The sequence below is a fragment of the Passer domesticus genome, chromosome 2 (assembly GCF_036417665.1).
Source record: "Passer domesticus isolate bPasDom1 chromosome 2, bPasDom1.hap1, whole genome shotgun sequence".
NCBI classification, from domain to species: domain Eukaryota; kingdom Metazoa; phylum Chordata; class Aves; order Passeriformes; family Passeridae; genus Passer; species Passer domesticus.
In genome coordinates this window covers 42,812,520-42,835,698 of record NC_087475.1, presented here as the reverse complement: position 1 = coordinate 42,835,698, position 23,179 = coordinate 42,812,520, and the positions used below count along the sequence as shown (strand labels likewise).

At 35.7% G+C, this 23,179-nt stretch overlaps 1 protein-coding gene and 1 long non-coding RNA gene across 5 annotated transcripts in view; one reads left to right on the top strand and one right to left on the bottom strand.

Moving 5' to 3' along the window:
• Window positions 1–23,179, top strand: part of GPC6 (glypican 6) — a 724,766-nt gene that overhangs the window by 340,795 nt on the left and 360,792 nt on the right. The window lies entirely within an intron of this gene.
• LOC135293842 (uncharacterized) lies at window positions 5,186–8,995 on the bottom strand. Of its 3 annotated transcripts, none has more exons than XR_010355927.1 (3): window positions 8,768–8,995; window positions 8,460–8,683; window positions 5,186–5,917 (listed from the first exon to the last, which is right to left on the bottom strand). It is a non-coding gene; the product is annotated as an uncharacterized LOC135293842 (long non-coding RNA). The 3 variants fall into 3 exon arrangements; XR_010355928.1 differs by lacking the exon at window positions 5,186–5,917 and adding an exon at window positions 6,964–7,083; XR_010355926.1 differs by lacking the exon at window positions 5,186–5,917 and adding an exon at window positions 7,611–8,169.

The window sequence follows — 23,179 nt, the reverse complement described above, 5'->3', positions numbered from 1 at the left end:
CTTTACTGTCAGATTATAAAACCTGATGACTGGTACACTCCCTCCTCCTTTGTTCACTCATTAGATCCTATATTTTATATAAATTTAAAGTAAATATAAACTCATTTCATAGCTATTTGGTGATAGATGTTAAAAATTTGGCTTGGGTTTCGTATTGCGATTGCTAACTGACTTTATAAATTACTTCCTGCAAGTAGATGAGTTGGGGATTTTTGTTATTTCGGACAACTAAAAGAATTTTTCAAAAATATAGTCTCCTTTAGTTCTCTGCTGTGAATTTCTCTACAGTTTCATTTGAATACAGTTAGAGTAGACACCATTTCCTCTGTAGTCTCTCTGAAAGACTGGGAAATAATCCAACCACATGCAAGATAAAACTACTTAACAAAGAATAAACCCAAGTTTAGCATTATAATTAGGTCAATGTAAAATTGACAGAAACCCAACATAATGACAGCCCCTAGGTATTGGATTCAAGACAGAAAAGTATGCCAACAGAAGAATGCTTGCTAAAACTGAGAGGGGAGAAGACACCTAGAAGAATATTCTGCCTGTACTCTGAAGCACCAAGCCACCAAGTCCTGCAAGAGGTCTTGCTGATTCAACAGGTGAAAAGTCCAGGAAAAATAATTGCCATTATAATCCCTCTACTGAAAATAGCAGGGAATTCTCATCAAATCATGTGAGAAGGCCCTTTGTCACCTGGAGAGAGGTAGACTGATGGAAAAGCTTTTAGCTTTTTATATGTTTATATATAAAGTGATATGTTACTTCTTAACCCATAGGTCCCCAGAGAGGTTATTTGCAAGCAAGTCCAGAGCACTGGCTAAAATGTAGAGAAGGGATAGACTACTATTTACAGAGAAGAAAAAAGCTATTAAAAACCTGCAGGAGTTATAAAAGAACTATCAGAGGGAGGATTGAAATTATAGTATAGAAGAAATGTTTTGTTATTCCACTCCAACTAATAGTGAGAGAGTCTGAAATTGAACATCAGCATCCTTTATTTTTTTAAATTATTTTGACGTTTTGAATTCTTGTTTCTATAAGTTGTAAACACTTTACGCAATGAGTCTTGGGTATATATAATACTCCTTGTCATTGGGTTAGTACATATTATTTTTATAAAGTCAATTATTTCTGGACAGGATGTTTCATGACCATTTTAAGAACCTCTTAAGACTAACAGTCTGCTGGGATTAAATGCAGCTTTTAGCTCTTCCCAAAACACACCCTAGGCCTGTTGTGTTTGAAACCCCAATTGATCAAATCCCTCTCTACCCAAGCCTGAGACTTGCTTAGGAGTGCACTTGATCTTTATGCTCTCCTTAATATTATGTCTCCAGCTGCAAGCAGTATTAAATTCCCTTTGTAAAATCAATAATGATAAAGGAAGCATGCAAAGATGCATCATCCATGTTTCACTCCAATGAAGCACCCTGTCCTTCTATTTTTCTGTGCATCACTGCCTTAAATCTCAACAACTTGAAATGCCATGTCATTAAGGTATCAATCTGACTCCTTCTGTTTTATAGAGATATGTAAGATTTGTGGACAATAAGGAGAAATCTATAAGCAGAGATTCATGGTGAAGTCCAAGGATAAATAAGTATGTCTAACTGTTTATTTAAAAGATTGATTTGACGGAGAAAAAGATCTCTATTTTGTAAAAAAATTAAAGAATTTAAAAATTGAAAATGCACAGGGTCAAGAATTAAAGAGACACAAGCCAGGCCATAGAGAAAAAGGTTTATCCTTAAAGTAAATAGTAATTCCAAATTTTCTGCTTTCTGAGAAATGAATGAAATTATTTAATCTCTGGCTCACTCCAAGGTTTATTACCCAGTAAACATATAGAAATATTTTAGGGAAAAAAGTAAAAATTAGTAATAGCTTATTCATTTTTCTCTAAGAGCCACTGGAAAAGCTGTATATTCTGTGTTTATTAATAAATGAAATTATAGTTAATTTCTTGGTTTAGCTTGGAAGAGATCACCTTTTTCTGTGACACTTTTGATGAGAACAAACCATCTCGCCACTAGACAACCTTCTGCTGGAAATGATTAACACTCAGAAATATAACAAAGCAAAGAAAAATAAAACAAATATGTTTTGCATAGCTTTAGTTTAGCATAGTAGTCTCAACTTATATCTTCTTTCACAGCAAGGCTATATTTTTGTACTTGTAAAGGCCTCACAATTTTGACAGAATTCTAACAACCGTAATGCATAATTTACTTTTCATTATAAATTTTAAAAACTTTCCAAAGATGTAAAAAAAAATATTGGATGCTTTTTCAGTGTTATAAATAGATGGAAAACAAACCTCAAGATTTTTAATACTTCTGTTATTTCTTTGAGACAATTGTATTGTGCATGACTGGTGTAGGGCAGTATCTTTTCACACATTTCAGTATCAATGCATGCTAGTTGTATTCATGTGTAGTTGCTCACAGCTATAATTATATTTCTTTGCTTTTTTGTTGCTGGTTTGGTCTGGCTTGGTTTTGGTTTTGTTGAAGGATGGTGTCTTGGTGTTGACTTCATATCACATGTACCACAACATGCTAGAGACAGAAATAATATAAAAAATCTCCAATATAAGACTATTGTCTCCATTCAACACACTGAAAAAACACTCTTTCAAATAGTGTATTTTACTAGTATTGTGTAATTAATGTGTTATGTGTCAGTAATTTATGAACACTCACATATTTGTGAAATATGAAATCATTTTCATCTGGGAGTTCGAAACATCAGAAGTGTGTTATTCTGCATCACTTCAGCATCTAGACCAGTATTATCATCTTTAAAAATCAATTACATGCTTTGTGACATCAAAAATTGCACAGATTTTGCCACTAACATAAACCAGGACAAATATATGTGTATTAAGAGGATCTGACTCCCAATATAATCTATCCATATTGTTTCATTAATTGAATAAAGTATTAAGCTTTGCAAATTGTGATTAATTTTAAAAGCTACCCTAAAATAGCAGTATTATATTGCAAATGGTAACATCTGTCCTTCAGACTTCAATGTGTGTAATCTCTAGTGCCCAAAAACATTTAATTGAATTCAGCTCAGCAAGTCACACATACAAATTCTGTATTGGCTGAAGTGCTTGCTGGATCAAGCCATTGTTTGGCTTGAATTACACATCCAAATATTTGTCATTTTGTTGCCAGTTTCTACCAAGATATACCCCAGAAATACTGACCTTATTTACAGGCCACTTGCCATTTTGTCCATTTCACATCAAACCAAGTGTCACATACGTTTAAAATATTTACACTTCTTGAAATTGAATTTTACTTTATGATGTGACTCTGTAGAACCTTATGCAGTGAATAAAATAGCTAAGTTCAAAGTTAAGATGGCATACATGAGTACACTCATAGCATCAGGCTTGGCATTTGTTCTTGTGGAGGAATAAGAGTAATTCTGTTTCCTGACTTGTGTTTGAGTCACTGCTGTGCCTATCAATAGGGAGCTTGTCTAATTATTCTCTGAATTGACATGAGGCTTGGGTTTCCATCATACAGCTGATATAAATTCACCACAGCAATATTGTAAAATAGAGGCACTATTTCTAGTAATTAGTTCCAATCAAAGGGTTATTCCCTAAACTGCACATACTTGCTTCTCACAATCTATCAGACCAGTTGCCAATGGACATAATTCTGTTTGCTTTTCATTTGTTTACCTGGTCCCATCACACTGATACTTGTAAATATTTGTGAATCAATGTTTACAAGCTCTTCCACAGGGCTTGAGTCTAAATCTTACATGATTCTTGGACAAATTATTGCACATTATGATAAGCATTAAAAATTGACTATTGTTAATTTACCCTGCAGTCATCTTACATTCTATTAGACATATATTAAAAATCTCACTTGGGCAGTCTTCGAGAAAATCAAGGTTGTAAGGTCACAGATTTCATGTTCAGCAAACCCCATATTAGTTACAGAAGAGAGAGCCTGCAGCTGTGCAAGATCTTGTGATTAGGGGTTCTTTTGAGATCAGCCATTACAATACAGCATTTGCATCTTGAAACTCTATTTTAGTAGTGGTTTCTTAAGGTTAATCTGTACAGAAACTGAGTTTTCTTCAGCTAATTTTTATTCAGTGAATGACCTGACTTGCAATGCTGAAGAATCCTTAATCAAGTAGGTTTTGCATTCCAAGTCTTGATGTGAAAAAGAACTGGTCAAGTTTGAAAAGGAATTTTAGATTATTTTCTCTCTCTTCCCTGGACCCAGAATAGAAAGATAAATTATTCCAAATCTCATCAAGGGGCGTGACAATTACTGCTAAGATAGATACTTGCAGTGACACAGTTATTAGGAAATGTTACAGCATGACTGGGCAATGTACCTTTCAAACCTACTACAGAAATTTGTGAATTAATGCTCAAATCAACACAGTAAACTTTAATACATTAACCTGTATCTAGTCTTAGTATTTGAGATGGAATTGATCCAGAAATTGTTTTGTGAATATTAGAAGGGTCTTCATGAAAAAGTTTTGTTTGTTTATTTTAGCTGGAAAATCCAATTAATCAAAACAGAAACTCATTATTGGTTTGTGCCATTATAAAAAGGTTTTCCTGGCACAGCCTTCTCAGCTCCACAGTGGAATTCCTGGTCAAAACCAGGATGAGTAATGAGAGAGAAACCGTATTTCAGTCTCAAGCTGTGCCAAGAGAAATGTAGGTTGGATATTAGGAAGAAGATTTTTACAGAAAAGGTGATAAAGTTCTGGAATGGCCTGCCTGGAAATGTGGTGGAGTCACCATCCCTGGGTATGTTTAAGAAAAGACTGGATGTGACACTCAGTGCCATGGTTTAGTTGAGGTGTTAGGGCATGAGTTGGACTCAATGATCTTGAAGGTCTCTTCCAACCTAGTCATTCTATGAATTCTGTGTGGAGGATTGCGGTCTCCAACGTGAGAAGAGAATGCCATGATGAACATATTTGTTATTCTGGATTTGTTTTTCCAGGTTTTCCTGCTGAAACCATTCTACTTCATGTGCCTCATCAGATACTATTTTTTGAGTCAGAATCATCAATGTGCCAAATAACTCCCCTGCCTACTGAATTTATCCTTAATAAGTTTATAAGTTTTTCAAAAAGGAATAGACAGTATAAATAAAATAGATCCAAATCCCATAACTTCATCAAACGGAACATCTCTGAATGGGAAAACAAAACTGGACTTGGGCCAGCCAGAGGCAGCAGGAAGCATTGGTATTATTCAGATCATACTGATGGCTGGAAACAGCACATCAAAGCAGTGATGGCAGTAGGACTGAAGCAGAGAAGTTAACTCAAGTGAAGATAATACTGTATGACACCTGAGATAGCAAAAAATTAAACTCAACCTAATTTGACACTGTTCAAAATTAGTCCACTTAATGAGGATTCCTACGCAATGCCTTTTCAGCCTTCAGCAATGACTGCTCTAATAAGGATTGCTGCCATGTATTATGCCCCCGACTTTATTTCCCAGCCTTCCTTTCTTAACAGATTGAGGCATTTTTGCTGACACCCATTGATCAAGATTTTTGCTCTGCTCTCACGCAACAAAATATGAAAGAACTTGAATTTTGGGAACTAAAGCTCGAAGTAATCTACTAAGTGGGTTTAGCAGACTGACTGCTGGATCCTGGCTGAGCTGCTTCCCCGAATAATGAATATAGATTAAATGTCATAATAACAGCTGTCAACAAGCAGTGTGCAAAAGAGGTTTTCTTTTTGAAGTCACCATTAGTCAACAACCTCTGCTCGCGTTGCGTAGCAGAGACGCGTTTGATGTGCCGTCTGTGGCCCTCCCACCCAGCAGTGTCGCAGCTCTGGGCACCACACATTGCAAGATGAGTCATGCAGCTCAGCAGAGCATATTCTTCAGCTGTGGAAATGAATAAAAGTCATACCAGCATGCTGGCTACATGGGATGTACTAAAACCAGAGCTTACTCAGTTCAGCAGGAAGCTGATTTCCTTTGCATTTGGGATTGGTGTTGGCAGGAGTTTGGAAGTGACCACTCCATGATAGCTTTTGTCTGTAATTGGCCTTTGATATCCTGACATAGTTGAGCTCAGTGGGAATAATTAATCTTTCACCCACTTAGGACATTGGCTGGATAGTTGAGCTTAGAAACATCATCTAGAATTGCTCTGAGTCACAAAAACATTGGCACAGGAGGAGGTGAAATGAGGAAGGATAGAAGTCTTCTACAGTCATCAGTGCAAGACCATGAAGGGAAAGAAAATAGTGCATTCCTCTGCTTTCTTTACAGAGTAGCTGAAAAGTGTTTTCTAAATAACAGTCTAAAATACTGGGTTGATTAAGGTCTAATATATGGAAAAAAATGTTATTTGTTCTGTTTAGAAGGCAGATGTCTAACACTGAAAAGAGAAACATGATTTTCCTGGCTTAAAAAATGATAAGAGAGTTGCCTAAAAATAGGTTGCCTGGAAGACGATTTTTAAAGAAAAATATACAAAACTTGTTACATCTCCAGTAATGTATTTTCTTGCTGTTGAGTCTCTCTGAATTTAAATACCATCATTTCAAGTTTTTAAAATGACATATAAATCAAGAAATCCAGTATTCTGGGAATGTCTAATGTGCATGAGGATACACATTTTGACAGTGCAGTAAGCAATATTGATTCAGCCAATTCTCAAGAAGCAAATGCAAGAGGAAAAGTCTCCCAAATGTTGTTTCTTGTGCTCCCTATGTTTCAGTCTTACACAAGGAAATCCATTTGCAGGTGTGGGCATTACTGTTTTGGACCCCTGTTACATTTCCGCAGGTGCTGTAAGCAGCCAGAGGTGACTAAGAAGGGAAAAGATGTGTTTTTAACATTTAGTTATTGCTGAATCCCAAAGATGAGGCTACCCACCACCACAGGGAGTGGCAGATCCTTTCGTCTGTCTGAAAATGTTAGTGAGGCTATGGAAATCAGAGCCGCTGTCCTTCAGCCTGAGCAGACCAGGACACACTGTATTGATTGCCTTATGTTAAAATTTGTTTTAACTCTTCATAAGCTAGTGGGACTTCCTTACAGATCTAAAAGCAAGAAGAAAAATGGGAGAAAGAGTAAAGAAAGAGTTTAAATACCCTCTACCCATCTAAAATTCGAATGCATCCAGAAGTCCTCCTTGTACCTATGGGAATTTGGATGGAAACATGGTCAAAAGTTTTCTAAACTAATCTTCCTGTCTGAGTAACTAGGATTTTCTATACCCAGTTTCAGTAAAAGCATCTTAACAAACAAAATAAAACTAAATAAAACTAATTTTTTTAAATTAGTTGTCATTCATCCTAAGCATGCATGACAGAATGGATTTGACTTAGTTCTCTTCTTTATAGATAATACACCATTAAATTGACTTAGAATTGTGGGCTGGTCCTGAACTGAACTTTTTTGGTTTGAATTATTTTCAGTCTTTGTTCCAAGATCATTTTTCATTTAAATTCCTTTCATTTTTTATTAACTGAAATTTAGAGTTAATTTTTTAATTAGATCTTACTTCCAACATGAAGTATATTTTTCCTTGATCAAAAGTTTATGAAATACTCAGTACAAATAGATTTTCCATTTTTTGATGTGATTTGCCAGCTCAGCACAAAGGTATTTTTTTCCAAGCTCCTGTCACAAAATATTTAGTGCATCCTACATTAATAGTACAACGTGATTTTTTTACTTTTTTGTAAGTTTGGATCTGAACACATTGCTCTTTTTATTTCCAGGAAAACTCCAAGAGCTTAAATGCACATAAAATACTGTTACAAGAAATACATATTTTTGTCTTTGGTTTCTCTCATTTAAACATACTGGTCCTTCTAGCTGCACTAATGTCAACAAATTAACAGACATTGAAAAGTTTGGTTTGGGGAGGGTTGTGGGAAGGAGAAAAATGTTTATTCTCAGAACTTACACATTTAATTTTTTTTCAAGTTATTTTAAACAATTAAAAGATTTCTTTCAGTGAAATGATGAAATGGTTAAACCTTCTGGATTAACTCTTTCACCTCAGCAAGTATGCATAGCATATAGGGGTAGTTGCATGGTGGATTCATACATTATCTTGTAAATGAAAGCCATACAGTCTTCATAAACTAATAGATAATCATAGTAGGAACAAGAGATAACTAAAAAAAAAAAAAAACAACCACTGCAGTAACAATAAAAGAACATACAGAGCTATACAGAATTCAGTAATTTCAATTTATATGGTATTCTGTTCTATTTCTGCTCTTTCGAGTTCTGATTAATAGTATGTCTATTAAAACAGTTAGTTTTTTTAACTGTCCAATTAAAGAACGGTATTTTGTTGAGAACTCAACAAAATCTGGCCAGGTTATCCAGGGTTCAGATGTAGCTCATAAAAATGAAACTTTATATCTGATATTTTTTAAGTCTTAGCAACATCGATTCTTACCTTTTTGTCTAAGCTTCCTTGGAGATCTTGTTAAAGTTTCACAACTTGTTCCTTCCTCCCTGCTGAGGTTTGTTGTTTCTCTGTGCTTTTAACAAATAAGGTGTTCAAACTTTGAGGTTTGGGATTTCTCTAGGGTGTGAATTAAGGAATTCAGGTTTCTTTCCAAAATCTTCTCCATGGACTTCCAGCAACTTGTTCCTATTGCAGAGTCACATCTTCCATTACTGTAAAAAGCAAGAATCTACTTTTATAGTGGCCCACTATTAAGGTAAAGAAAAAACACATGCTAGGAGATGAAAGTTAGAAACCTGGTATGCCCTCTGGCCATGTCAAATCTATTAAGTCTCCATCATAAAAGTAATCTTTTGCTATTTTTCCCCTGAAGCAATAGACTGTGATCTCATTGTGTTCTATAAACCAAGAAAGGTCAGGCCAGCCTCCCCAGTCTTTGGATGAATGAAATCCTAAGAACTCATCTGTGCTTAGGATGATGCTGATTAAGTTAGTGCAGAAACAAACAAGATCTAGCTAGAACAGTTGGAATTTACTTTTCACAGCTGCTTATTGCTGCTTCTCCAGGTAATCATTACAGCCCCCACAGCTGAGGCCCAGTAACAGCATGTGGGAGTCCTCCCACTCTGTTTCAGGGCAAACCAGCTGTATTGACTTAAGTCACTGTGGAAGATGGCTCAGGCCAGCCCAAATGGTGACTCATTAGTGCAGCTCAGCATGGGGATAATGAGGAGCAACTGTTAGCCCTGAGAGCTAAAGCTCCTACTGCTGTCTTCAAGGAGAGTATTTTATGGTTCTGGAAGCGACACTGCTACCAAAAATGCAATGGATAGAAGAAGTTCTTGAACATCCCAGGTTGTACTGGGAGATGTGATTCTTATTCTTGAAAGCTTTGGCCCTATAAACAGGAAAATTAAGACTTCTATGTAGTTAATAAAGTTGTCATAGTGGATCATATAGTATAATGCTTTTCTTTTGGTTAAAAGAGTGGGCCCTCTCTTTTTATCAATATCAAAAAAAAAATTCAAAGAGAAAATAGTTTTAAGTAAAATTAAAATTTTTTCATTGTTATTACTTTGGTTTTATAAGCTATTTTACAAAAAAAAAAAATTGAGGCCGTGTCTTCAAAAACAATTTAATTTTTATTTTACATATTTCTTGTCCATGGCTAATGCTAATTTTCTGATCAAATTTGAACTGAAATACAGTTAATTATTTTGTTTGGGAATATCCAGCTTTACATAAATGGAAAAATAAAATTTCTTTTTCACAGTACTGCATTCTGCTGTTGGATGCTATACATAGCATAAACTATCAAAGATGTCTACATTGCTAAATAAAAGAGACCAAGGAAATCAGCCTGAGTATTCAACCCCTGTTGATCCCTACCATTTGTTTTTAAGGGTAGTCTTCTGATCTCTTTAGGACCTTTTTAACTCGCTCTCTCAGGTAATCTTAGGTGTTGTGACCACGCAACTTAAGAACAGCAACTATTTTCTTTTTCTTCCCTCATTAAATGTTGATATTTTAGTGTGAGTAAGAGAAGCTATGCAATCAGTTTATTAGACTACTTGTGCATCTGTTCACTAAAGTTCAGCTATGTCCTGTCATACAGTGTCTAATCCTCTTTTTTATTGGTTTCCTGAAAATCATCTCTGTCTTGTGACATCCATTGCCTCTCTATGTATGAAACTTTTACTTACAGAGAACAAGAAGGAGGAGGTGAAGCTCTGCCTTAGATCATTTGTGTGGAGCCAGGGACAGATGATAGCTCTTTTGACTCTCACAAATGAAGAAGTATGTGCAATCTTTGCAGTAATGTCATTACTTATTATTTATTATGTGAGAGAGACACCACGCCTCTGGCAAATGACAGATTGAGTTGCTGCCAGTACCGTGTTTCCTCTGGCCATTGCTGAAGGGCACATATTTATTTCTTCCCAAGCTATTTTTATCACTGCTTCCTATGCAAGGAAACTAGAAAAAGATATCTGATAAGTCTTTCCCATGTGATCTCAAAGAACACTACAAGGAGGATTTCTTAATTTCATTTATAATGACTGAATTGCAATTTCTTAATTGGTAAATGGTTAATTACTAAATGGCTATTTAGTAATTAAGAAATTGCAATCTGTATGCAATGTGTATGCATATGTATCTGCACACAAATATGTATATATGTACTAAATGTGTATATATACAAACATATGTATATATACACATTTAGTACATATATACATATTTGTGTGCAGATATATATGCATACACATATCACTATCCATGTGTTTCTCTGAGAAGTTATGTTGACATGAGGGAAATAAGTGTCTGGTAATAGGTACTGTTCCTTTTCTCCTAAACAATTTTTTTAAAATTGACAATAGCATGTGGTTAATGCTGATATTCAATTAATGATGTAGTTTAGAGTCTAGATTTCAACTAAAATTCTGCTAATTTATTCTTGTTTCTCTCAGACTGGGGAGAGAGCCTGCAATACTCTGTGGATCATTTTGTTCCTTTATTTTGTGGCACTGATGAACAGCAGCTCCATGATCCACCTGTGTGGAAGGGTTCATACTAATTGTGATTCATAAATGTTATCCTCCGTTGTGCTATTTTAGAGCAATACTCAATCCAGGTAATTACGCTCCGTTGCCTCTGCTGCAAGCAGACACTCTATAAATCCTTCAGCCAAGGTGGGCTTGTCAGGCTGAGAATAATGTGCAGGTCCTCAGAAAGGATTTATATTCAAGGTCCATTTGATAGGTGTGTTTTCCAGTTTTTCATTTCTCAGAACCGATGACAAGCCGAACTATTTGGTTATTCCCTACTGATGCTGCTCCAGTGATGGGATGATCGAAAATCTGTGATTAATTTAGAGTCACTTGTATGCTAGTACTAGGCAATTTTGACAGCCTTACTTTCGGTATCGATTTCGTGTATAATTTACAAAAGAGAGGCATACCAGGGACGATGATGCTTTGAAAGTTGTTTGCATTCTTCTTGTAGACACACACCTCCCCACCACATCAGAAAAGTCCCAGTGATATAAAACACATTTGAATCAAATAGTCTTACCACTGCTCCCCTGTCTTTTAAGTTTAAAAATAAATTAAAACAATGTTTCCACAGTGTATTAATGAGACTCTATCCTAGGCAGTTAGTGTACAAGGGGTGCTATAGTTTTATAAGACCTCACAGTCTCAAAGTCTGAGAGATCAAGGGATGGTTTTCTTTTTTTTATACTTTCAAACAAAAAACCTTTTTTGGTCAGCATAACTAAGGAAGAACATAATGCCATTTAACAAATAAATGCATGTTATGGTCATGTTTTAGAAATATCAATTTTAGCAATCTTTTCTTTCCTAGAAAAAATTTAGTGTTTAATTTAGTTTTCTGCTTTTAAAAAAAGTGCATTTTCTTTTGAAATCCATGGTATTACTATGTGATAAAAATATAAATTAGTATTATATGAGAGTGTATTGTTGAAGCACATGAAAATTCATCTGATGGGAATGAAGGATTCTAAAAATTGTTGTAGAGAACACAGGATATCATTTTAGATAACACCTTCTATTTGGAAGTACAACAGTGTGAAAGGTTTAGTGAGGCCTGAGGAGAACAACCTTCAGTACATGAAAAAAAATAGTGAGTCAGTTAGAGCAAAGAAATCTTCCTCTCTGGTAATTGTGATAAATGGGTTGGGTTAATCTTCCCTGACATCTTCAAAACTGTGAATTTTTTTTTTTTAGGCAAATAGAAGAGATTAGTGTTGAAAATGAAACTAATTCACTTTCCTTTCTTATTACTGAAATCATCAAGATATGTAGTGTATGATATGCAACATATGTTAATAATTTTGCAAAATAATTCCCTTTTGAGAAATTTGCTAAAATGTTTTAATTCTTTTTTTTGTTTCAATTTTAATAATAAAATTATTTACATTAATCTAGATAATAACAAAAACACCTGTAGCATTATATGCAAAAAATGGAAGTTGTTTTAACTGAAAATGAAATAATTGTGCTAATATTAAAACAATTAGCTCATTATTTGTTCTGATTTGTGCATTTTTTGGATTCTGTAAACTGCCCTGTGGGACATGAAAAGAATACAGGAAAAGGTTGGTTTGGAGTGCTCTGACTGATTGTTTGTTTCTTTGATTTTTTAAATTTTTTTTTTGTCATCAGATATTAAGCCGAATATATTAGTACCTCCATCCTGCTGTTTTACTAATATGCATCAAACTGTATTCCATGTAATAAAATACACTGTGTCACATGAACAGCAGGTAAATATTCACCTGTATATACAAAATGAAATGAGAATGCAATCTGCAATTTTGGATGGCATGATCTGCAATCAAGCCATCAAAACCCATTGGGAATAGGGATATATTTCATGTGATCTGTAAAACTGACATTTTCAGCAAGAAAAATGATACATTTTCAGCCAAGGTGCAATATATGCAAAAATATCCATCTCATGGTGGGCTTTCCCTGTGACTAGTTTTGATGAAATTTTCTTTTAGCTATCCTTGACCCAACTGAAGGCATCAGCCAGTTGGCTGATGAGGACTGTCCTCAGTGAGAAGGACTGCTGCCCACTACAAAGGCTAAGTTTAAAATATGTTACTGGGGTAAGGGAAGGTCCCAGATCAGGAGTTAGTGGCTCAGGTGGTAACAGAGTATTGTGATCATGCCTTTCACTGGTACAACAGTTTCTTAACTTCTTTCCTAAGTGTGAATTTACCTGCTGCTTTCACAAACATGCAGATCTCTATGTGTCCTGCTCTACTCTGGGATCATGAGCCCTCACCTCGATTCTTCTGTGCCATTTTGGACACCACAATATAAAAAATATGTAAAATTATTAGAGAGCATCCAAAGGAGGACCTATGAAGATGGTAAAGAGTCCAAAGGAAGCCTTATGAGGAATGTCTGAGGTCACTTGGGTTGTTCAACCTGGAGATAGTACAGACTGAAGAAAAACCATATCGTGATCTTCAATATCCTCACAAGGGGAAGCAGAGGGACAGGAACTGATCTCTTCCCCCGGTGACCAGTGGTAGAGGACCCAAGGGAATGCCATGAAGCTGTGTCAGGGAAGATTTAGGTTAGGTATTGAGAAAAGTTTTTGCACTGGAACAGCGGGAAGCAGTCCTTGCATCAAGCCTGACAAAGTTCAAGCATTGTTTGGACAAGTCACATGGTATGACTCTTGGGGTTGTCTTGTGCAGGAGGCCAGGAGCTGGCCTTTGATGATCCTAGTGGGTTTTTTCCAATTCAGGATATTTTGTGGCTCTATGATCTCAAGTGACCAAGGCTGCACCATGTGTCTGTGTGGCACAAAGGGAGCATGGACTCAAATATTGCTCACTTTATTTGAAAATATTGTAACAAAAATTTTGTGTTACAGTGGCAAAGAAGGTCCTGCATTATCCACATTTTGTTGTTCATTATCTGTGATATCAAATCTGATTCTCTGATCACACCACTATTTTTTGTCTGGCGTGATCACAAAGAGAACAGCACTGCATGATATTGTAAACAGTATAGAAACTTTTCATAGCACTAGATTTATATTATATTTAGAAGGACTTGACTCATAGGAATCCTTATTATCTTCACTGATGCACTGGACCCAAAGATAATTCTAAGTAATCTAGGCATCTTTCCAGAACATAGAAATCAGAAAACCTTTCCCCTAGAACCTGACAAAGTCAATGAGGAGAAAAAGAGATGCACTTCTAGAGATTCAGATCTTATATTTCAGCAGATTGAAGAAACTCCATATCGTAGAAGAGCTCTACAGAAGTTCTTAATTTAAACTCCTGAAAGGTGGGTGCAACTGGTGGATCTGATGCCACTGTATAATGATGTTTTTGAACACCCATATTATAATTACAGCAACTGAAATAATTTGTAGGACTTAACTGAAGGTACTCTCAATCACACTGAACATAAGATTTGTTTCAAAATTCCGAGGCAGGCATATCTCTATGCCTCACAAATTACACTAGAGAAATGTATGTATATATTCAGTCAACTAACATATGATGGCCTCAAAAGTATCACAGCTGAGTGGATCACTAACAGAAAGGTCTGTTTAAAAATGTGTACATCAAACTTTTCAGAGCAAGTGACTTAAACTGTCAATGGAATTACACTTTATGTTGTAGGAGGGTTCATAGAATTAATGAAATGAGCAGGCTGGGTACTGATTTTCAAGACAGAACTGATATTTTTCTAGTTCTATCTAGCAGCTGCTTTTCTTTTTTGTCACAGCCTACTTTTGAGTGCTGGGCAGCTGTGTAAGGGATTTGCACAGACAGAGGAAAAGGAAGCTAAGGGTTATGACAGCAGTGACCACAACAGCATGAACATCCCAGCCAGGGAATTTCATTACAATATAAGTTCATACTTAGTGTTGTTCCAGAATGATTTTATTTTAGTCATTCTAACACTTTTTTCCTATTAAAGCAAAGAAAAGTATGAGATTTTGCATTTTGTTTCTTTATTTCTTTGTAAGTCTAACAAAAACAAAAGGTGAAATGGAATTGACAACATTTAAAGGGAAGATGGGACTGACAGGAAGGTTAAGGATGCTTTTATCTTCAACATGGGTACAGCAGCCGAAGTATTTAACACATTTACCAGGGTGTGCAAGTAGAAGTCCATCTGATAGTCCAATAATGAAATGACATGCAATATTCCGTGATTGCCCTCAATTACCCTATGCAAAGCAAGAATTAATTACTAGCATTGAAAAAATTCACCTTTGTCCCTCATTTCAGGCTCTCATTTATAGTGAGTGTTTCTCAGATAGTTTTAATAGAGGTCCAAGTACTTGATAGCTGTGTTTTTTCCCTTCTTTTTCCTTGTAATGGAGTCAATCCTCTTACATGATAACTGTAGTCTAATCAATCAGTGGCTGAAGTAAGCATTAAGGTATATACAAAACATTTTGAAAGTGGTGAACCCACCCATGTACTGTTTGGCACTTTGTTGTCCAGAGCTGTAGTACACATGATAGTTAATTTGATCCATTTGTTTTGCAACAAAGACTGCCACCACCAAGTTATTTGAATGTAATGTTATAAATCAACTTGAAGGCTACATAAAAAAAATAAATAAGCCAAATAAAAGCAACATAGAGATTTATCACGTTTTGTCTGTTTTCCCTCATTGAATCAGGAAATCAAGAAATGAATTTCTAAACAAAAAGCAATGCTAAATGATCATTACCCAAGATTCCCTTTGATTCCCAAGTTGCCAATGTAGTATTATATTGGTGGAAGGAACTGCTTGCATGTCATTTTAAACTACATTCTCTCTCTACGTATTTAGTACAAGTCTAGTCATAAATGCAGAGCCAGAACCAGAAATTTAAAGGGAAATTACTCAAAAACATTTATGAGATTATTATTTCTCCATTTTATGTTTATTTTATAATTACTTTTACTCTTTATTAAAGGTCTAATTTAACAGATAGAAGTGATGCTGTAGTAATGAAAGAGAATGTCATGATACAGAAGAATGGACACTACTATCTTTATGTGGTTCTAGACATTTTCTTCCAAATAAAAAAGCCTTAGGAGGTGTGTATCCATACAATTATAGATGTTTCTGAGTTATACTGAGATTTTTTTTTTTGTGTTCTCTGATATAGCAGTGAGGTGCATGCTAAGACTGAAGACAAGTGCACAAAGGGGAAAGGTAGAAGATGAGAAATCAGTTCCAGAGAGTCAGTAACAGAAATTTCCAGTGCCCAGTGTCAGCTGGAGAGTGCTAGTAGTGAACCGCTGGTGAAGTGAGAACAGTTTCCGAAATCAGTTGTTCAAATTAACCTGCTTGACTTTACTGTGAAAGGTACTGTAAATACTCATTCACTCAGGAAAGTGTAGGAGGAAATTTCAAAAGCTCTCTTTTCTCTTTCAACAAAAATCCATGGAAAGAGATCTCTCATCCACCTAGACACTTCTAATGCATTGACAGTATCTGAAGTAGTCATTCAAGGTTCCTTTATAGAAAAAGAATAGGTACTTCTAGAGTGTCATTCTCTTCCTTTCATAGGTAGAGATCTGGTACAAAGTACTTTAATAGCTCTATAAAAGTTCCTACTTCTCACTAACACAAAAAAAAGGAGGCCTGGAAAACCAAATTTGTTGTAGATGTCTACAGTGATCTATAGGTAGATGAGATAAATTCCATCTCCATGACTTGAGTGCTTCGATCCCATTTGGTGCTAAGTCAAACTAGTTATTTGAGTTATAACTGGAGATTTAGGAGGCTGATCCTAGCCATTTCTAACAGTTAGAAGATTTCAGCTGAAAGGAATTTAAAATAAGCTGTTTGCCTTTGCACTGGAGGAGAATGAAATCTGTCACATACCAGCTGCATCTCCCATCAAGAAAGCTGTGTTTTACTGTAACATACTGGATGGGCATCCGTGTCAATTTGGCATATTAACCCCACATATTGGGAATGAGTTCCAGACAGACAGCCAACTCACCTAATCCTGTAAGTGTATTTTTAATTACTTTCTAAATAAATGGTCACAGAAAAGGTGCTTCAGCAACACAAAGTCACAATTAGACACCAGTCATAATAAAGACTCCCTCACTGAAGGCTCCCTTCATTTTATGTATGCACTGCATTTTTTCTCTTCTTCAGCTTTTTTTAGATTAATATTAGTGAAAGACCATAAAATTTGAATTTTTTCTTTTTCTAAAACCTCTGTATTTTCTTCAAATTCTATGACCACACTTTCTTACATTTCAAGGTAAGGAATTTTTTTCAGGATTTTTTTTTCCGCTGAAGGGAAATATTATTTTCTTTTCAGAAAAGTAGAAGTATATAAACCCAAAGGATTATAGAAGTCAGGCCACAACTCTGGAGTTGGGGTTCTATTTTCACAGAAAGGAGGATTAAAATCCTTCTTTTTCCCACATTACAAATTGAAGTAAGTTTCTAACCTAAACTTCAGCCTTCACAGAAACAGCTACAGTTGTGGAAGAAGACAAGCTCAGTGGCTGTGCATGGGGGTTTTGTTGTTGTCTCCCCTTGTTTTCTACCTATATTATTATTAAGCTAGTTGGAGACAATATATATTCAAGACTGTAATTTGTTTTAATCAATTGTGAAATCTGCAGGACCTGCACTGACCAGCTTCACAGATAGACACACTAAAAGCCTTGCTGAGCTGAGGCATTTTTAACAGAAACACCAACCCAGAAAAGTAAAAAAATAAACAGGAAGAACCTATATCCGTAGATTTTGTATGCCTGTGGCTGAATATCCCCAACATAGTAAATTGTTATTCTACACAAGAAAATTATGGGTCTAAGTTTTTTTTCCTGACTTGACTTACTAAAGAAAAGCACTGGGCTTGGTGAGAGAGCCAGGCTGGCACACTGGTTGATGTGAGGTTATGCACAGGAGTGGTGCTAACTCAGAGAGAGGAGGTACAGTGGGTATCTGCAGAGGATCATGTAAGAACACTGAATGAGGCAAAACCACAGCGCTTTCTCCCTGGGCAATTTGTGGTGTTAAAAGCTTCTCTTTAAAGAAGAGTGGGAGAGAGGAGTGAAAGGGGAGCAGCTGCCTATGTTCACAGAAGCACGTGGCTTGGTGTGGTAGATCAGTGGAAGCATTTCACTTGTGCTCGCCCTAGGAATACAGAAGTGCTGAGGTGAGTAGAGACCCTCACTGAAAATCTGATTATCTTAGTGTCTGAATTACTCCTTTTTTTAAGACAATATATGCTGGTAAAAGCTGGAGGATTTGTAGCATTCAGATGATAAATGTTTGTAAATTGTTGGTTATGACATCATTGTGGTTTACAGAGTAAAGAACAAATATGAAGCATGGTCCTGAAAAAGCAGTAAATATTTATCTGCCCTTCAGGATGAGGCTAAGGTGAAACTTCAAGGAAAAATTAAATGTATTATTACAACATTGTTAATATCTGACCTGTAAATGAATAGGCTTCTACATACTAGTAAGAATATAAATTGCTGAAAGAGTAGGTTGTTTTCCATTGGTTTACAGGAATCTTTATATTCAGTGAACCATCCCTAATGAATGTTCAATCTGAACACAAAACAGTTAAATGAGTGAAAGTTAACAGCAGTAAATTGTGGCCTACATTGATTTTCTGGCCTGCATACACAGTAAATTTTTCACATTGAGGCTACCCACAAAGTCTTTTGTTTTCCACTTCTCAGATTTCAGTTTGAAATAACTGAGAGAAAGCTTTCAGAATCTCCTTTCAGAGCCATCTTTTGGAGGTGACCTTTGACTTGAAAGGGACAGTTAAAGCAGGACTTCAAATATCAGAAAATTACATCATTTTCAGGGTTCTTTTACTGTTTGGCCTAGTAGCTGACATGGTGAAAATATAGTATTAAAATTAAAATTGCCTGGAAAATCAGTAATTACTTGGTTTTAAGATTTCTTGGACAATGATTGAGGAAGAAATTAAAAATGCTACATTCTCACTGAAAAGTCAAGATCCCTCCAGTTATTTTTCTTTTATAATCTGTGTGTCATTGACACAAGGGTCCTGTACATAAAGGTTTTGATCAGGATGTAGAGAAGAATGAAACAAAAATGGATGTCAAGGCAGAAAGCAAAATTTTGTGTGAATGCTTAATTTTTCAAGAGAGGCAGCTACTTTCTATCCAAAATATCAGTCTTTTAGTTTTGTAGTTTTTGAATAGTGTCCACTTCAAGGGATTCCATCCCTTGAAAGCTTATAGGAAGGCAGGAAGCTTTTTGGTCTTCATATTGCAAATAACCAATTTCAATGCAACTGTTCAGATCTGGCTCTTTTGCTATTTAAGTTTTGGGAAAACAGCCTGTCATTTTCATTGCTGACTTAGGATGAGAGTTTTGACAAAATTACATGTTTTTAATATTTTTCACTTTTCATCATAGGAAACTAGACTTCAAGAATTTCTGCAAAACTAGAGGAAAATAAAAAATAGGACTAAAACTGAATATTGAGTGCATTACCTTTGTGAGAAAACTCTTTCCTGTTCTGTAAAAACAGGTGATTATTGAGACATATTGAGCACATTTTCATGCATGTACACTGTGTTTTGGTGGAAGAGGGCAGTTGTAGGGCTAGTCTGTTAATTAGTTTCTCTCTAGAAGGGATTGTAAATATCATTTAGGTCTTCACTGTCAAAAGTTGGGCTGTTGTCATGGGGTAACTATCACATATTAGATGCAAAGTATAATACTAAGATGAAAACAAAGTGTCATTTAGTTCAGAACTAAATTAAGTGAGTGCTCTAAATGATTAATAATGGACAAGAACAGGAAATTAATTCTATTAATTCTAAAGTCAGGTAGTGAGGAGTAGTATGTGAACAGTCCCTAGGTAAGGAAAAACAAAATCTTTATTTCATCTAGAAGACAGGACTAAAATTTATTTTATTGTGTTTTTTTTTTTTTTTCTTTAATCATGCTGCACCTATACTGACATTCAGAGCAAAGTTCAAGTTTTGGTTAGTTCCTCAAATGCTTTCCATTCTGTGAGTGAAATTTTTCACTGAGTTAAAAGAAAGAGGCTTCTTGCAGCTTAGCAAACACTGCATTTGGACTAGATGATCATTGTAGGTCCGTTCCAATTGAAATAGTCTGATCTATTTTATTTACTAGGGAATTAATCTTTTTTTTTTCTCATGACCACATTCTAAGGTGCTTGAAACCTGTGACCTGAAACAGTCTCCATCCCCCAGGAATCAGCTGCTAGCAGGATGATCCCTTCCCTTTACTGCTCCCAGTTCTGATAGAAGATTGTTACAGAGCCTTGTTCCTTGGCTGCATTTACTGTTAACTGCTTTTTTATTTCCATATCTATATATGTCCAGTTGCTGCTCTTCCATATTGCACCCATATGGACTTTAAGATCAAATAATTATTTTCCATCCCTCTCTAAAGGTATAGAGCCATATACTGCAAATATACTACTTTCTGCATATATAGTATTTATGTGTAGCATAAAGAACAAAAGTACAGAACTATTTCTTGGTAGGGGGTTTAAAGCCCGTAAAGTATTTGCATTTTTTTGACTCTGAATCATAGCTAGGAATTAGTTTGCAGCTACCAATCAGCTGTTAACTGGTGAAAGAGTTTATGCAGCAGGGAATTTTATATGTATTTGTTGTTCATGAATAGCACTTCAAAACTACTTATTGTGCAGAAACATAGTGTTGCTTTCGTCCTGGTTAACTTCTGAAATGTGTGTCTTCTCTGGCTCTGATATGCCTCTGAGCCATTTGGACTAAGTCCAGGTAAAATATTTTCAATTCAAAAAATCAGCTTCCTTCTCTTTTACATTGCTAGGAAGTATTGAAAAGTGCTCTCATACTTGTAAATAACAACAGATCATATGAAAATTACTAATCTGCAATTTTTTTTTCATGTAAACCAAAGTATTCATTTCAATCTTCACATACACATGGTAAGAATTCCAGCATTTAGACAGACCTGGTAATAGAGGTATGAAATTCTATGGATTAGATCTTTAAATGTAAAAGTCACTGGATCTTAATTTTATACTAAAAAATTGTCTGAACTTTCATGATTAAGGTGATATTTCAGGAATACAGAGAAGCAAGCAAAATATGTCTAGAGCCATTCCAAAAGACAACAAGGAAAAGATGCTGGAGTTTGGAATCTGACTTTTGAAATACAAAACTATACTCTTCTGCTGACATTTCCAGTGACTGTACCCAGGTCAAGAGGATCTCAGAGGCCTAAGCTCCAAAATGTTGATAAAAATCTTTATATTTATGAAGAACAGTTTATGTCTTTTGAATATTCACAGTACTCTTTTAAACTAGTCCTTTTTTACATGAGTTCTTTTTTTAATTGTTGGTGTAATATAAAATAAGGAGAGCAAAACAAAGTGATTTTTTCTTGAAGATACCAATTCACTGGTGGAAGTGCATTATAGCATCATTTGCCCACTTATAAAAGATGTGAATAGTCAGAGCCCCCAGATGCAACATCTTGCAAGGTGGTTTGGCTTTTTTAAAACCAAAATCCAGCTAAAAGATTTGAGAGCATTTAAGTATGTGCATTTTAATTTGTGATTCTGAGGTTTTACATGGTTTTGCTGCCCTGTTCTTGGAGAAATAGAGCTTCCATCATGCACACCTTACTTTCTGACCTTCAACTTTTGCACTTCCACGCCTCTGAAAATAGCACAGACCAAATCAGAACCACAAAACACAGGTACTCCTCCAAATCACCAAAACTTGCAGAAAATGGTTAATTGTAGAACATCCTTAGTGCAGCCTATAAAATGTGGCTCCACCAAAAAGGCCACAGTGATTTCTGCCTCACATCACAGTGCTTCTGCTGTAAGTGTTGATAGCTGTAGCACTTTCCTAGAAAAACCTGCCTTCTGCACCTGCTTTGGCAGGCATGGATACAGCTCTGTGTTGCTCAGGTCCTGAGGATATTGGTGTTTCAATACCAGTGGATTGGTGTTTCTTCTCTGGTTCTACAGAGAAATCAGAGAGGGAACCTATGTATAGGAAGGCTGAGTTATAAGAAAGGACTGACATTTCAGCCTCCTTTCATTCTACAACATCATTACTGTGGGAAGCATTTTCCTAACTATGGGGTTCTCATGTAATGCTTAATGGTGTCAGAAATCCCAGTTCAACTCCAAATTTCTTGTATTCAATCTTCTGGCCTTGGCTCAGATGTCTCAAAAGACAGATGAATGCTGCCCATCGGGCTTGCCATTGATTAACCTGCTGCTGAGTAAGGTAATTGGGATATGTGTTTTGCATATGATTTAGCAGAGGTGTCATTTCTCCCACTGTGAGTAGCTGGATTTTGGATCTCTCCACAAGCCTTCACAAACCCAGCCCTTAAAAAGTTTCTATTCAGTGTATTTCATAGGGCTAAAGAACAGAAATGCCCATTATTACAGCAATTTGCCTGCATTTTGAATTTTGTTTAAGGGTTTGGTTTTTTTGGGTTGTTTATGAGAAAGGATAGCTGCTCATAGTTGATAGGCACATTTTAAAGTAATTACATTTTAGCCTGAATAGCTGACATTAGTTGGAAATAAAATGCTAGACATAAACATAATTTGTGTTGAGAGGAACCTGACCACACTGTAACCAAAAATTAGTAATTAGCACTCTTTCTTATTTTTCAAAAATGCCTTGCCATGATAAGCATTCAATAGGTATTCTTTAATGTGGATCCTCTTCCTGAGTATATCAGTCATGACTTTACAGTGTATACTTATTAAGTCATGGAAACATGTTACTAAAATGAATTTTTTCCTCTATTGCCCACTTGACTGATGAGAATATGAAAAACTCTGTTCACTTGAAGCCATTCTGCTGATTGCTTAGGTATTGGAATGTAGAGGTCATTCACTGTTACTTTTGAAGGCAGATCAAACTAGCTTTGGTGCTAAAATTTTTTTGCACACTGACAGTGAAGAGACACCTGTAAGAAAGACAGTACAAAGAAATGCTTCCAGGTAAAATAAATTCCTTTTGTTTTTAAGTAGGTTACCTCTTCAAAGTTCATTTCATTGCTCTTCTTACCCCCTTAAATGTATTTTAAGAAAATGAATATGAAATGAAGAGGCAGACTGAAAAAGGTCACTGCCAAGCACTTTCTGTTATCATGTTCTTTTAGAACAGTTGGTTTGAACCTTGAAAAGAA